The sequence below is a fragment of the Phragmites australis genome, chromosome 3, assembly GCF_958298935.1.
Source record: "Phragmites australis chromosome 3, lpPhrAust1.1, whole genome shotgun sequence".
Taxonomy (NCBI): domain Eukaryota; kingdom Viridiplantae; phylum Streptophyta; class Magnoliopsida; order Poales; family Poaceae; genus Phragmites; species Phragmites australis.
Genome location: NC_084923.1, coordinates 11660932 through 11677617, shown reverse-complemented (window position 1 = coordinate 11677617; position 16686 = coordinate 11660932).

Below are 16686 nucleotides of genomic sequence, written 5' to 3'. Positions count from 1 at the left end.
TATAAATTCGGAATTAAAAATTATGAAAAATTAGTAGTTTGATTTACATACGGTTTGGAAACAAAATATCAAAATAAAGAGTGCAAATAAAATAAAATAAAAATAATAATTAAAATTAAGGTTAGAATAGAAAAAATAAAGATCCATATCAAATATAGTCTTATAAAAATCAAATACCTAAATAAAGAGTCCATATAAAATACGATTAATCAATAGCTAAAATGCATAATAAAAGTAATGAAAATTTTTAAAAATTCTTACTAAGATAATATATTAAAAAGTGTCATATAGCTCAAGGTCATCATATCAAGCAGGCAACAAGCAAGTCATAGCACGAAGAGAAGTCAAATAAATTCTGATTTTAGTTGGGTGTCTACACCTGATGCACAATTTTAACTATTGACCAAAGTACATACAAATCGAACTAATATGTGTATACGATTCAGGTACAAGTTTGAAGCATAAATAATTTTTTTCACTAATATATTTTTATTTTTTCTTCTAATTTTAGATGTTTTGTAACTAAATGAAACTAACCTTATAAAAAACTAAAGAAACTAATTTTTAATCAAAAATTATCTGACAAAATATTGCAGCGAGACTAGATATAACTATTAGTGTGTGCCACATTGCTACTTATATTATTATTTGAGAGAGAGAAGGAGATATCATGTTCACTTTTAAGGTTACAAAATTATCACGTTAATTGAAAAAAAAGAAAAGGATCTAGATCATTTATTGTTAGAAATATCTAACAGTCTAGATTAAATCAAAGATCACATATAAAATACGATTAATAAATAGCTAAATTTTGATTAATAAATACCTAAATTCGGAATTAAAAATTATAGAAAATTAGTAGCTTGATTTTCATATGGTTCAGAAGCAAAATGTCTAAATAAAGAGTCCGAATAAAATAATATAAAAATAATTAATTGGGTTTAGAATAGAAAAATAATGATCCATAACAAATGTAGTATTATAAAAAAGTCTATTTATTATAATAATCAAATACATAAATAAAGAGTCCATGTAAAATATGATTAATCAATAGATAAAATTCATAATAAAGTAATAATTTTTTTCAAAATTCTTACTAAGATAATATATTAAAAAGTACCGTATAACTCAAGGTCAACATATCAAGCAGATAGCAGGCAAAGCATAGCACGAAGGCAAGACGAACAAATTCTGATTTTTGTTAGGTGTCTACACCTGACGTACGATTATAACAGTTGATCAAATCATATACGAATCGAACCAATATGTGTATACGATTTAGGTATATATTTGGAGCATACATAATTTTTTTCCACTAACATAACTTTTATGTTTTCTTCTAATTTTAGGCATTTTGAAACTAAATGACACTAACCTCATAAAAAAAACTAAAGAAACTAATTATTAATTAAAGATTATATGACAAAATATTATAGCGAGCCACTCTATTAGTGTTGGCCACATTGCTAGTTATATTATTATTTGAGGGAGAAAAGGAGATATCATGTTCACTTTTAAGGTCACAAAAATACCATGTTAATTCGAAAAAAGAAAAGGTTCTAGATCATTTATTGTTATGAACATCTAACGGTCTAGATTAAATCAAAGAGTCCATATCAAATACGATTAATAAAGAGCTAAATTCAGAAAAAAAAAGATTCCATATCAAATATGATCAATACATACGTAAATTCACAGCTTCAGTCACTGCGAGATGGAGGACACGAGCAGGTGCTGCCGCCTTGCCTCCCCCTCACGTCACCTAGATCTAAGCTGCCATTGCTACCACTGCTCTCCCTGGCGTCGTCGCCTCCTCTGGCCGCACGGTGGGTTTCGGTGAAAGTAAGGTAGCAAGCTTGCGGTATGTGAGGTGGGCAGCTGTGGGTCAAACAAGGGCTATCATCACTGGAGCACAACTCACCCTAGCCCCATCGTCCCTCACCAATGCCTTCCCCCGTAGCAGCCTGCTGCCCTCTTCGTGGACCAAGGCTGGATCGGTCGGATTCGAGGCTAGGCAGCCAGATGCACCAATCCTGAGCCCGGGTCCATCGCTCCCCGTCGGCCGTCTTCACCGAGCTACTGTTGCTTCACCGCTCCAAGCTGCGCTTCGTTGCGCCTCCTCCACCGTCGCCACCTGCTCCCTCAATGGGGAGTCCCAATGGGAGGAGGGGCTAGAAGGTCCCGCCACCCTCCTCCCATTGCTCGCCACCGCCCAAAGCCCAATCGTTGAATCTACCCATCACAGCTCCTTCTCCCCGGCTGTTGAAGCTCATCTCCCTCGACCGTTGCAGCTCCTCCTCACCGATCCAGATTTGCCCATGCCACCGCCTGAAGTTTGAAGCAGTATGCCAAATCGGCATAGGCTGCCTCCTCCACCATCGGACGGTGCTCCTGAAGGGGGCCATGCGGGTTTTGTGGCTCCTTCCATGGAGATGTCGTGGGTTCCCGTGGGCAAGAAGGGGCACCCCCTTGTGACCCATCTCCATACAATGCCAATCTATCTTCATCGTAGCCGTGCCCATCACAGATGGAGCGGAGCCTCACCTTCAAGAGGTGGGCACCAAGTTAGCTTATGCTGGGACTCCTTTTGTTGCATCCGTTGTCGTCGCCCTGGGCATCAGGAGCGGGATTGCTGCTACGGTTCCCCTCTCCTGCCTCATGAGCCCACTCCTCTCTAGCACATCCATGTCGTCCTCAACAAGCTCGAACTTGGGCTGATGTCGTGGCCACTTCTCTACCGAGTGAACATCGCTCTCTGTCATTATCTTCACCTAGCCTCATCGTTCCCAAATGCCACAACACGAAGGGAGTCGCATGCGTATGCCACTGTCATGCCTCTCCTATGAAGCCCCACCCAGACCTTAAGTCCTTACTTGAGCCGATGGTGGAATCGCTGAGATCGAAGCTCCGTCAGCTACTCTTGAACCCATTCGAGGAAGTGATGCAGCCTTTTCGAGATGAGGCTTTTTCCATTAAGTTGTGGCTGACACGTGTGGCTAACCATCTTGAGCGCGTGGAGCGATGTAGCGTGGGTCCTGACATTGTCCTCTTCAGTCCCTGCTCACCACTCCCCGAAACTATCGCTCTTTGATTCACTCGTGGCAGCTTGCGCGCCTCTGATGGATCCTGTGCTCGAGAGACTACAAGGACCACTGTTGCACAGAAGCAAGTGGAGGAACCCGATGCATCCTCCGTCGACCTTGTAGTTAGCCCCACGGCTTTTAGGGGCCTTTCGCCGTGTATGTCCGAGTCTACAACTGTTTAAATTCTAGACGACCGCTATGTCCCTCTCATCATCAGGGCGGAGGCGGTGCCCTCTTTGGCCTTTGATCCACATGTGCACCAGGAGACACCCATGGAGCAGATGGTGCTCTAAGTCATCTCCCCTACCGAAGGGCTTTGCTTTGCGGATGGTGCTACCCAGCCGATCACCGAGGACTGTGTGCAACTGCTTGAAGTTTACCTTATGTACCTTCTGGAGCTTCTGGATTGCTATTTGGATCCCTTTGTTGTACCTGAGCACCCACCCTACGCGAAGGCTGAAATCCGCTGCACTCTACACTGGACTCCTCCACTGAGGACTCCTCTTCCGAGGAACCCCCTTGCACTATGTTACAACCTCAAATGCTAGTCGCGCCTGAGCATTCTCCCTCTATCGAGGTTGAGTACCCCCCCCCCCTTGCACTCCGCTTCAACCTCCTTTAGCGGTGCTAGAAAGGCGGAAGTGAAGGTCCTATGACCGGTCGTTGGTTTGCCGAAGTGCTCGCCTTGCCGAGTGCAATGTTTTAAGAGGCTTAGACATCGTGGGAGCCAATGGGAAGCTTGATGGCTATGCCTTACATTCGTTGAATCCCTCATGGAGCTGGTTCCATCGGACCTTCTTGATGCTCTTCTACGCCTGAAGGGTCGTGCTTTCTGGGATCTTGTGACGGGGAGTTAGGTACCTTTTCGTTAGGTCCTCTCCTTGCATATGTGTCTTGTTTTTAAGGGTTGTTTATTTTTGCTCCTCTGTTGTTGCAGTTGCTATTGTTGTGTTGCTATCGTTGTATTGTTGTAGTATCTGTTGATGTCCTGTCTAGTCTGGACCCAACTCCTTCTTATTTAATATAATAGGTAGTCCTCTCGCCTGTTCATTTAAAAAATACCTAAATTTAGAATTAAAAATTATGGAAAATTAGTAACTCGATTTCCATATGGTTGTGAAGCAAAATATCTAAATAAAGAGCCCAAATAAAATAATATAAAATAATGAAAATTTGGTTTAGAATAGAAAAAATAACGACCCATAACAAATATAGTATTATAAAAAAGTTTATTTATTATAAAAATCAAGTACCTAAATAAAGAATCCATGTAAAATACAATTAATCAATAACTAAAATTCATAATAATAAATAATAATTTTTTAAAAGTTCTTACTAAGATAATAGATTAAAAAGTACCATGTAGCTTAAGGTCATCACATCAAGCATACATCAGGCAAGGCACATCATATAGGTAAGACAAATATGTTCTGATTTTTATTGGGCTGGTTAGACCTGACGCACGACTTAGACAATTGATCAAAACGTATACATATCAAACCAGTATGTATATACAATTTGGATACAAGTTTAGAGCATAAATAATTTTCTTTTTCACTAACATATTTTTTATTTGTTCTTCTAATTTTAACTAAATGACACTAAACTCATAAAAACTAAAGAGATTATTTTTTAATCAAAGATTACCTGATAAAATATTGTAGCGATGCTAGCCACACTATTAGTATGAACAATCTTACTAGTTGTGTCAAGGGTTAGTTCCTGACAAAGATTTCAGGGTGTACTGGTCGATGGGCGCATGAACAATACTTGTGATGTACGTGTGTCTATGATGAACTCAAGTACACAACGATTATCTAGGTTCAGGCATCCCGAATGATAACAACCCTACGTTATGTGTATTTTGTTATCAGTGTTTGTGAACTGGTTACAGATGAGTCCCTCCTTTAATGCTAGACATGTTCTCCTCTTTATATACAAGAGAAAGAGAACTTACAAATGGACCCAAAACCAGTCAACTCATCCCCTCTAAACCTTTCACCTTTAGGCTATTATAGGCGGCACATGCGCCCCTTTTGCCCTGGTGAATCTATCGAGCCCATCCCATCTACTAAACACATCCACGCTTACCTTAACCCGGTCAGCCGGTCTGCCCTATCCCATCATCGATCTCGTATGCACGCCTGTGAAGCAGCCTGACACGCCTACGCGCTTGTCCCACAACATTTAATGCTATTGGATGGAGCATGTCACCTCTACGTCAGCCACGACCTGTCTACTGGGGAGGAGTGCCTACAGAAGGAAAAATACTTGAGTGGAAAGCATTTAATGAGAATAGACTGGTTTGGTGAGTACCTATCCCGTTGCAGGATCTCCTTATGCGGTAATGATCCTGGTCGTGAAGGCGTGAACCGGTCACGCGGTGGGACCCTGGTCCAGAAAAAAAATCTTTTTTCAATTGGTATTGACTGGTGTGGACCCTCAGTACGGGGACCCTCATATTCTATACACCGATAGTAGCTCAAGCTCCCTGAGCTCCCTGTGGATATATTAGTCTGAGCGGTTTGCCGCCTGGTCGCAGGTGGACCTTGTCGTACCACCTAGGCCCCAGGTCAGCACGAGTTCACACTGGGAGTGGCCATCAACGCAATCCACTTCCATTGTGGGTCCATAGAACCACATCTAGATGGGTGGTTTTAAACTTCCAGAGAGAGAGAGAGAGAGAGACATTGATTTCCACCTAACTTGGGGAAATTTTAGGTCCTAAAGCATGGACTTTCCAATTTCAAGATAGCTAAGCTCCATGCGATAGTTGGAGCTCCATGCGATAGTTGGGATATCGCGCTGACCCTATAAATTGGAAAGCCAAAAGCTTACCCACAAAGCCTTTCACCATCCCTCATAGCCTCCAAGCCCTTGCGCTCAAAGCCCATCATCTCCATCTCCACCCTTGATCTTGCAGCCACCCCTGTCGCCCCCAAATGGCACCACACACCGGTAAAGAGTCAGATTTTCCCATGTCCAGGTGTACTGGGCGAAGCTGAAGCAGATGTACAACAACTTTCTGCTCCCTCGATGCCTTTCTTCGGGGTACTGCTCGGGACAGGACGTGCCTGCTCTCCGTAAGGGGAAGATCGTCATATTTTCCTCTTTCTTTTTGGCTGACCTCGTGCCATCTTTTTTCGAATTCTTCACCACTATCATCTCCTTCTACGATATCTTCCACCTCCACTTCAATCCCAATTCTATCATCATGCTGAGCATCTTTGCTCACATGTGCGAGAACTTCATCGGGGTTGAGCCATGCCTCGATCTCTTCAGGTATTTTTACATGGATAGGTTGTAGACCGATTGACCACTAGGAGCTATGGATGGCATCGTGGGCTCCTACCTTGAGATGGGTCTTAAGTCATCGTGATCAGGCTGGAGGGAATAATGGTTCTACCTTAAGATGGAGGATTCCTTGGACAACATCCGCGTGCCGAACAGACTGGCACATGTCTTTGAGAGCTAGGGGAACTCCCCCGTGACCACTCTAGAGCTGTTGAGCCTCGCAACCCAGGTCAAGAACCTTGCGAACGCCAGGCTGATGGGATCAGATTGTAACACCCTGGTTTTTAGAATTTGTAACTTTTTAAAAGTTTCCAAGATTATTGCATAGCTTCGTTAGTAGAATAGGTTTAAAACCTATTTTATAAACAATCAATCAATATAGGTTATTATTTCTTGTCCATTACATGCTTAATTTTGCTAGGAGCTAGGTAAATGCATTTGAGTTCCCTTCGGTGTTTTGAGTGAAAAAGGTTTTGAAAAGGTTTTTTTTTACAAAACTAAATAGTGAATAAGTTAAGGACCTCAATGGTTGGAATTCAAAATCCTTGAATTCACCATCTACTCAATTTCTTGATCACACCTGATCCTTCTCTAGTTCAATTTAAATCTTATCCAGATCCACGTTGAATCAATCTTTTCTTTTCCTTAAATCCTATCCAAATCCAAATTTAAATTCAAACTTTTTTCAAACTTCTCTAGAACGGTTTCTATTCTAAAACCTTAGATATACCTAAAGTATCCTTGGGCCCAATCCTACCCAAGCCCAAGCTGTTAGCTAGCACACAAGTCCTCTAGAAGCTCTAACAAAAAGGATCCACAAAATATTTAAATATTCACGGAGTCCTGGACAAACTCATCTTCTCATGCAGTCTCGGAGTTCGAGACGGCCTCAAATGCAAATCTTGACAATACCAAAGTTCTGGGTATCATCGAGAGCTTCAATTTGAACCTATGAAGGTCTCCTTTTGGATAATGGAGCTAGGAGTTATGACCCTCGAAATCAGTACTGCGCATATGTGCCTGAGTTTAAATAGTTTTCAAAAGGTCCAACCAATACCAAATTTGTAGATCTTTTCGAGTACTACAATATAGAATCTAGAAACGTCCAATTTGGAGTTAGTACGATGGAGATATCGTCATCAGAGTAGAGGGCTACAAAAAGTAAACCGTAACTGACTCGAACTCGAACCAGAATCGTGTCCAGCTTGTACTCCACCTCAGCCAGCCACCCCAGCCCTATATAGGAGTTGCATGCCCTCCTCCACCCCTATTCTATGCCCCAATCCCTAGCCACCACTTCTACCTTGCGCGTATGCCGCCGTTCATTGGAGCCGCCACAACCACCGCCCAAAATGTGCTACGTCGTCATCTCCACAAATATGCAGCGACACGACCGGAACATGGTTGCCAACCGCAGCATGTCTTAGCCGTCACCCATCTCATCTCCATTGATCGTTCTTTCTCTCAGGGGATGATCTAATAAAACCCATGCCCTAGCATTGTGTTCCCTGGAATAATGAATGTTTTTGTTTATACGGTTTCTCAAATTTCAGAACCTATCTTAGGAAACATAAGCATCTTCTTTGCTGTGTACCTTACAACAGTCATCGCTGTTTTGCTGCTACCTCGGGCGACCCCTTCCAAAACTAACCATACTGATGAGTTAGCCTTCTTCATGAAGTTCGAGACAAAGGAAAAAAAGTTTCTCTATAGCCTCTCTCCGCGTTCTATACCATGCTTTTCTCATTTCACCGAAATGCCACCGAAGCCCAATGTCGATTTTAGTGGCCACGTGCCCGATCGCCGTCTTCGACCAAACCCAAGCGGTTGCCTCTATGCAGAGTCACCTGTAGTATCCTTAACCAAGAAGTGCAATCTCTATCCATTTGATCCATAACGGGTGGTCAAGACTAGACCTCAATGTATCCTTCTTTAATTCAAGTCGATACTTACATGGCATGCCAAGTCAAGTCAGCACCATATCATTCTCCTTAACCTAGTCAACAAAGTCTGGTCTACCCTATACTTCTTGTACCTTACGCAATAATGTTGTCAAGCCTGATACAATGATTGTGCAATAAAATCTTTTTCCCCAGGAATTTAATTCCGGTAAATCCATCTCTCGGAAGCCCATTCTCTTTCACCTTAACTCCGATTTAGGCAATTCTTGCGTCTAATTTTTTCTAAAATCATAACGTATCCAACCATAGTGTTTTAAAAGTGTTTTTGATGATGTTTGGTATGTTGTTCTTAGTAATTTCTTTGTGTTGTTTGTCGTTCCCATGATTAGTCGTTAACGTTTGGAATCGTTCAAGGGACTTCAAGACCAAGGTTTCAACGACACTAAGCATCATTGGGTAAAAGGCAAGTGTACTCCTTGATCATTCTGATCCTATGTTTTTAAATATTTTATTTTACAAATTATATGCAATGTCTATTAACTTGATGGGTAGTTACCTATGTTAGGGTTTCCCCTAGTTTTTCCTTACATCCCTTGAAGCTTAAGTGGTTTATGGTAAGGTGTCTTTTGTGGGTAGAAGTGCTTAGCCATGCTGTCAGGATGTTGGAAAGTGTCATTTACAGGATTAGTGGACATATGCAGTGTTAATTGTAAACTTAATATAGTAACATGGAACCCTAGGACTTAGGCAAGAAGATGGTTGGATAATGGTGGTTCATGTGGTGGGCTTGTGGATACGTTCCAAGCAAAGGTGTTAAGTTTTGTTCATTATTTCCCTCTTAGATAGTCTTTGCCCAAGTGTCATATATAAGGACCGGTTCATAAAGCGACAACCTAAGAAATATCGTACCAACCACGAGGTCGATATGGGTAAGGCTTAGCATATTGATAAGATACCTGGCTCGTATTGGTTGAGGTACCAGAATCTAATTGATGGACCATCCTTCATAGTGATCTCCTGACAGTACACCACTGACGTGTGTTAAGTGTCTAGCTAACACGGTAACATAGAAATCACAACTCGTGGTGAAAGCTGGACAATCTATGTAGAGTGTAAAATCTGATATATCAGTCGTGCTCGCGATCATGAGAGACTTGGATCCTCACGTAATTAGATGATTTTAGTTATAGTTATGGTATTATAGTACTGGTGATACTAGATGGTTATGGTTTGCAAGATGGTTAGTCTTGGATGTTAGTTGTTGGGTTATTTAGGTTACATTCACTTAATAACTATTTAATGCTATTGAGTCTAAATATCTTTTATTTAATTGTATTTACACAAATATACCATGTGTCAACTTGTTCTTGATATAAGCTTGCATATCATTTCCTGTACACTTGTTGAGCGTGTCATGTGCTCACACTTGCTATTTTTCCTATGCCATGTGACATATGTTATGCTACTCAGTGAGTGAAGACGTTGAAGACTATCAAGATGAGGTTGTCATATTTTAGGCGTGTGTCTTCCGGTCGGTTGCCTACGATGTTGTTGGCACAAATACTTTTGTTCTGCTGCAGATATCTACATAGAAGATAATATATATCAACTGCTGTAAGAGTTGAGCGTTTATTTCTTAAAAGTATTGCTTTGTTACTTCATATGTGGCATCCTTATATGTGTTGAATATCCTGGACACACATTAGCCGCATCTGATTTTGTCTGTTAAAATTGGGTGTGATAAGATGTTGCCTATGACTTCATCAAGCGTCGGTTGTGCCCTTTGCAAAAAAGAGCACATCCGGCATACATGTACACCGACAGTGACAACGTCACTAGGGAGAACTCTTAGGTAATATCATAATCATTTCCATGGCGCCCTTTATTTATTCGCGCGATGTCCTAAGTATCCCTCTTATGCAGATCTCACTAACGAGGCTGTCGAGTCACGCCCAAATTTCTCATGGCGGCAACCTCGAGGTTGAATGGCCCCTCGTGAGGCGCTCCTCCATTGTGTGACCTCTCCCCGTCAAAGAGGGCTTGGCTCAAATTGGTATATTTGGCCTTCTCTCAAAACTTCCATCTTAAAGCTTTCTCCTAGGTCAAGGTTTCTTGGTTTGTGTCATCGCAGGCTCTTCCCGAGGTCGATGTCTTGCGTTCGATAATCGACGAGATCACAGAGATAGCCCAAGACGTTGATCTTGCTGCTAGTATTCCTTCTCCTCCACCCAGCGCTGCTCCAACTGGCCACCCATCTAGTCGCAATGTCGGCCCAGCTGGTCGAGGAGGTGACCAGATTGCTTAGAGTCGGGTATCGACCGTGAGTGGTAGTTATGTGAGCGTCGCTAGTCAACAGAGGGTCGACCAAGATCGCCCCGACCATAATCGCTCTGACCCGGTGCACTGAACCTGACCGGGAGTGGTTAGGATGCCGCCGGCCAAGCGATGACTCAAGGGGGGACGAGACTGGTGGAGGGACCGTCTATCGTGGAGACATCCATATGGGTGCACGGGCCGTTAGCACCGGCAGATCAATTGCTGAACTGTCCTTCCTGACCAGCTGACAGAACGGCTTTACCGGGTTCAGGCTTGTGCTGAGCACTCCACCATGGTAAGGTTTCTAGTTTGGCGTAGATACCTCGAGTTTTCTTTCTGTTTTCTAATTTCATAAATCTATTGTCGTCGACACTACTCAAGGCCCCGGTCGTAACTCCTCCACCAGTAACTCAGTAACATGTTTCGGTCCCCCAGCCTACAATAGCTCTGACCTCGGGAGCATTGACCATGGCTCCCGTGCCTACTAAGCTGATTGTGGAAGTGACTGCTAGTAGGTGCGTTGAACTGGAGAGGCAGCTGGCCAAAGAAAACGAGGCGTGACTCATGTTTCAGCAGAAGTGTGGTGAGCTCTAACGGGAAAAAGTCATGCTCGCCACCGAACACACCCAGCGTAGGGAGGACGAGAGCACCACTCGTAGCATTCTCCTAGATACTTTTAAGGCGCTCAAGGAACCCTTAGGGAGCATCGGGCTGGAGATCATCAAGCCAAAGGACCCGTGCACAGCCCAGGCTTAGGCTTATGCTACTAAGGTTCTCTCAGAGAAGTTTTCCGAGCTCCTCGGTATTCTGGTGGCGAGGGGTGCTGAGGATGTGACGCATGCAGTGAGGGATGCGGCAGGGTTTGTCCTCTGGTGCTATCGTAGCCGCGATCCTAACTTCAATCTCGACCTCATTCGGGAGGGGTTGTGGTTGCCGGGCCCGTAGCCAAGGAGATACTGCAGGAGGAGTGCCAAGGGATGATGGACTATGTGGAATCCATCTTCCGAGTGGAGGCCATCGAAGTGTAAATATCAAATTGTAATTTAGGTTATGTTTATATTTGGATGAAACTTTTGATTTTTCTGATGAGTTTTGTTGTTACCGCCATGGTCGTAGAAGCCCTGAAATGACTAAACCTGCCCTCCCCCCTCGCTCTGAGCCCCTGACCACACCTACCAATAATGCCCACGACCAGTGCTAGCAGAAAGTGGCACGACCAGAATGGGTTGACCCACCTGATCGCACCGAACCCCTGATAATGCTTATTGAAGATTCCACTGACATGCTTATCTGAGAAGTGGTGTCCTACTGTGAGCTGGGATTTGCGGTCGAACGAGAGAACCTGCAGGGTGATCTTTGAGGTTCGTCGGTCCTACCACCACTTAGCCACACGTTAGTCATAGGCTAGCTGAGTGAGACTTGATTGACTGGTTTCTGTGTGATTTGTGACATGTTTCATTGACCAGCTTGTAAGGAGGAGCTGCTCATGATGCGAAGAGACCTAGAAAAGATGGCCAGAGAAAGCGACTAGCAGCGAGAATATTTTTATGATCGCCTTAGTAGGGCTTTTACACCCTTCGACCCACTGTTGCGGTTCACCGATGTTCAGGTTCGCCCAACACCTGGAGACACCATGACTAGCCACGTCAACTAGTTTTTGGCATCCTCCAAGGAGGCAAGTGGCCTTGACGACAGGCTACACGTGACAGTGGACCACCACTTGCTGGATTTCGGAGCCACCAACGCATGTCTTGCCCTAGCTTGTGTCCACGAGCACCTTTCAGATACAAACCTCATCCCGGTAGTCTCTGGAGGCTTTGCTGACGCCACAAATACCACCGAGGAGCTCCATGAACTCATAGACTCATATCTGCGTGCTATCCGCTCCTTTCTTTGGCCTGTCTGGTTTGATCTACTGTCGTATATTGTTGGGTCTCGCATGTACTGAATAGACTGTTTAGAACTAGCCTCCAGGAGCTCCTTGGGTGGTCGCTTTGTAATGATAGGCCAATATTCATGTAAATTTTTCCCGTGTTTGAGTGGAGAGTAGGTTCGGGGTGCTCTCTAGCAAGGTTCATGGCGCTTATGATGGCCCTTAGCACGACGAGCCATTCGGGGGTGACCAACGCTCAACCCGATTTAGGACTTATGGCCTCGTGGTCCTCATCCCTCGAATGCCCACACCATCAACATTGTGCAAGCAGCAAGGTTCTTGTGTTCAAGTGGCAAGTCGGTTTAGGGTGCTCGCTAGCAAGGTTCCTGATGCTTAGGATGGCCCTTAGCACGGCGAGTCCTTCTGGGGCGACCAACACTCAACCTGATCTAGCACTTGTGGAATCGTGGTCTTCATCCCTCGGAATTCCATACCTTCGACACCGTGCGAGCAATAATTTTGAATCCCACCCTAACAATATGATCGATTGGGTAGAATAAAACATGTACGCTGCACAAAAACTAACTATAGATCCTAAAAGCTCTAGCCCCCAATCGTCTGGTCGACCGGAAAACTACCAACCAGGCGGTCAATCCTATGAAATGAAAAAACTTACCATTTGGTGAGACAATGCATACCCTGGTTATCCTGCAAAATAGAGTTTGTTTTTGAATTTGAAATAATTACAAGATATGTTTCACGCTCGACCGGAAGATCCTGCAAAAATAGAAAAACAGGCTTGTCATCGAGCAGCCTTACACATATAACTCTTGTTCCGCAAGTTTATGTAATTTGTGGTTGTCCTCTAGCCAAGTCGATCGTGCCGGGTTAGGAAAAGCATACTACTTTGTAGGACCCCTCCCCCCGTCCCCTTGGGGAGGAGCCTGGTACGACCTACCCTATTCCTGGACTCGTCCAAGGTCGAGGTCGCCTACGGCTAGTATCCACTTTCGCACCCTGTGGTGGTGGTAGCACTTGAGGCTCTCATGGTATCGTGCTGCCTGGATTTTGAGCACATTCACGGGACTCTTCTCTCGGGTTTGTATTGTTCTCCCACCGCACCTCCTAGTTATCGTGCAAGTAGTTGGTCATACGAGGCGACATCCGCTCTTCGACTGGCAAATTGAGTCCCATTTGTTCATAATTTTGCAGTTTGTACAGACAAATCACACTACCACCGCTCGTGTGAACTTAATCCTGTTGTGGTGGTGAATTTCCTGACAGCTTGGCCTCGATCCCCTTAATGAATTTGCCGACTGCCACGAACAGGAATTCAAGATCGTCTAGGGCTTTTAGGGAACGGTCCATGATAACGAGCCCCAGATAGTGAAAAGACAACAGAGTGGTATGGTTTGCTGTGCTTGGGCTGGTAGTTTAGTATGTTGGCCATGGTTCTGATATGACCTAAACCGTTTCACCAGCTTGCAAGCATTCTGGAGGGTTGTGGGCCAATAGAATTCTTACCGCAACGCTTTTCTTACTAGAGTGCAGTATGAAGCGTGACCACCATATACGCCTTCAAGAATGTTGGCTAACACTATGCTCCCCCCTTTCCTGAGTGATGTATTTCAGTTAAAGGCCATTGTTCCTTTGGCGGTAGAGGCGTTCCTCTACTCAGGAGTATTTGTGGTCCAGTCACGTGACCCTTTCTGCTAACCCATCATCGCCAAGGGTTGGTTGATTCTGAAGATAGTCCAAGATCTGATCCATTCAGGTCATTCCCAAATTGAGCAGGGTGACCACATGATGGCCATTTGAGGTTGACGACACCGAAGGAAGCGTTGCCTCCAAAAGTGTTGCCTCTGGTGCTCTGTTTCCAAGCAGCCCATCCTTCCACATTGGCCGGACCGTGGTGGGTGGTTGTGTGAATATTTTTTTCAAATACTCTGACAAGGGCATGCATGCAAGAAGAGGCTAGACATGCCAGCTCATTGGCTAGGAAGTTGTCCTTGCGAGGGACATGCTATACTTCAAAATTGAATGAGCGTTGATTTAGCTTTCTTACTTCGGAGAGGTATGTAGCCATCGTCTGGTGGGCGTTTTACCCCTCGTGTAGATGCTACTCGTATTCCAGATAAGAGCCCCTCACATTCTGCAATACTGTTTGGTAGCCTAAAAATATAATTGAAATGTGTACCTGAAGGTGTCGCTGGCTTGTGGGGTTGAGATCGCTATAGCCCCGAGTCCGTTCAACGTGCACGCCCTGTCGACATGTGTGGTCCTGTGCCTATACGTCTCTGGTCGTAGAAAACCCTCACCGCTCGACGACCAGTAACGCTCTCGCGATCTATAGGGGTAGCTGCAAAATAGAGCAATGGCTCCTCGTTTGGTCGAGGAGTGGTCCATACATAAGGAGAAAAGGGTCACCTATTGAGATCTTGGAAGGGTGTCCCTGTTCTTGGTATGCATCGAAAGTGGTTGTTCTTTCTACCAGAAACTTAAAGAGCGGAAGACCCTTTTTCCTATCCTCGAGATGACGCTGCTCAAAAGGCGCTACACCCGATTAGTTTCATGGTACCCTCTTACCTGTTTGGTGATCTTGCCTGACTGATAGCTCTGGTTGAGGTCATGCAACTATGGCACTAACGACGAACCATCCAGTACTGCTACTGGTAGGAGGCTAGGAAGAATTCGCACGGTCCGCAAATTCTATGCACGCGTCATGGCCTCATAGTCGAGCTACCGAGTGTGGAGTGGGGACATATCGCAGTGGGGGGGGGGAGCATCCGACATTTGCGCGGCGTAACCGCCTTGGTGATGCCACCACCAAAGACTGTGTCCTCAGCGGCAGCTCCTCCGGGCGACGTTGTGGTGGTTAGGGTTGTGCTAGAGCCTTCTCGTGTCCAGCACCGTCTAGATCCTTTTTGGGTGCGTGGCCTAGGGATCATTGCCGGCGCCTGGAACAAGGGAGCCTCCACTGCCCTCCGTTGCATGAATTATCATGCAAACTTCCCGTTGAACTTCAGAGCCTTTGGACTCGGATTTAGTGTCCCATTCCTAAGCACACCAAGCTCATCTGGGTTGTATCCCATGGCGAACACCTCGCGGTGACCGAGGTCCTCAGAATCGGACTCAGCGGTTGCCGTGGATTCGACCATGGCTAGCTAAATCTAATCTCCAACACTTACCGAAACGTAGAAACAAGCCCCCTACCTGGCGCACCAACTATTAAGGGTTAGTCCCTGACAACGATTCCAGAGTGTACCGGTCGATAGCGCATGAACAATGCTTGCGGTGTGCGTGTGTTTATGACGAAGTTAAGAATACAGGGAGTATCCAAGTTCAGGCCTTCCAAAGGATAACAACCCTACTTTCTGTGTATTTTATTATCAGTGTTTGTGAACTGGGTACAGATGAGTCCCTTCTTTAATGCTAGACCCGCTCTCCTCTTTATATACAAGAGGAGAACTTACAAATGGGCCTAAAAGCAGTCGACCTATCCCCTCTAAACCTTCCACTCTTAGGCTATTATAATGGCCGATGCATGGCTCTTTTTGCCGTGATGAAGCTGCTGAGCCCGTCCTATCCGCTGGACACCTCCACGCTTACCTCACCCTGGTCAGTCGATCTGCCCTGTCACATCATCGGTCTCACACGCACGCCTGTAAAGCAGCCTAACACGCCCGCACGTCTGCCCCGTAACGTTTAATGCTACGGGACAAGACATGACACCTCTGCACCGGCTACGATGTGTCCGCTTGAGAGGAGTGCATAGGGAAGGAAAAAACACTTTGAGTGGAAAATATTTAATGAGAATGGATTGGTTTGGTGAGTATATGTCCCGTGACAAGTGAAGCGGAATCTCCTTACGTTGTAAGGATCCTAGTAGCAAAGAAGCGGATTGGTTGTGTGGTGGGACCCTGGTCTGAATTTTCTTTTATCAACTAATATTAGCTGGTATGGGTCCTCCGAATGGGAACCCCAATTATGTACACCGATAAGCCTAATCGCGAAGGCACGGACTGGTCGCGCGGTGGGATCCTTGTAAAAAATTCTCCTGTCAACTAATATTGGCTAATGTGAGCTCTTAGAACGGAAATAACTATTCTATACACCGATAAGTTGTTAGTTATACAGGGAGATCAATAAACTCTGAAGAACTTAGCAGTGGAAGGTGTAATGTTCATTTAAAATCTGCAAACTGTGTAGGCGTTGGATC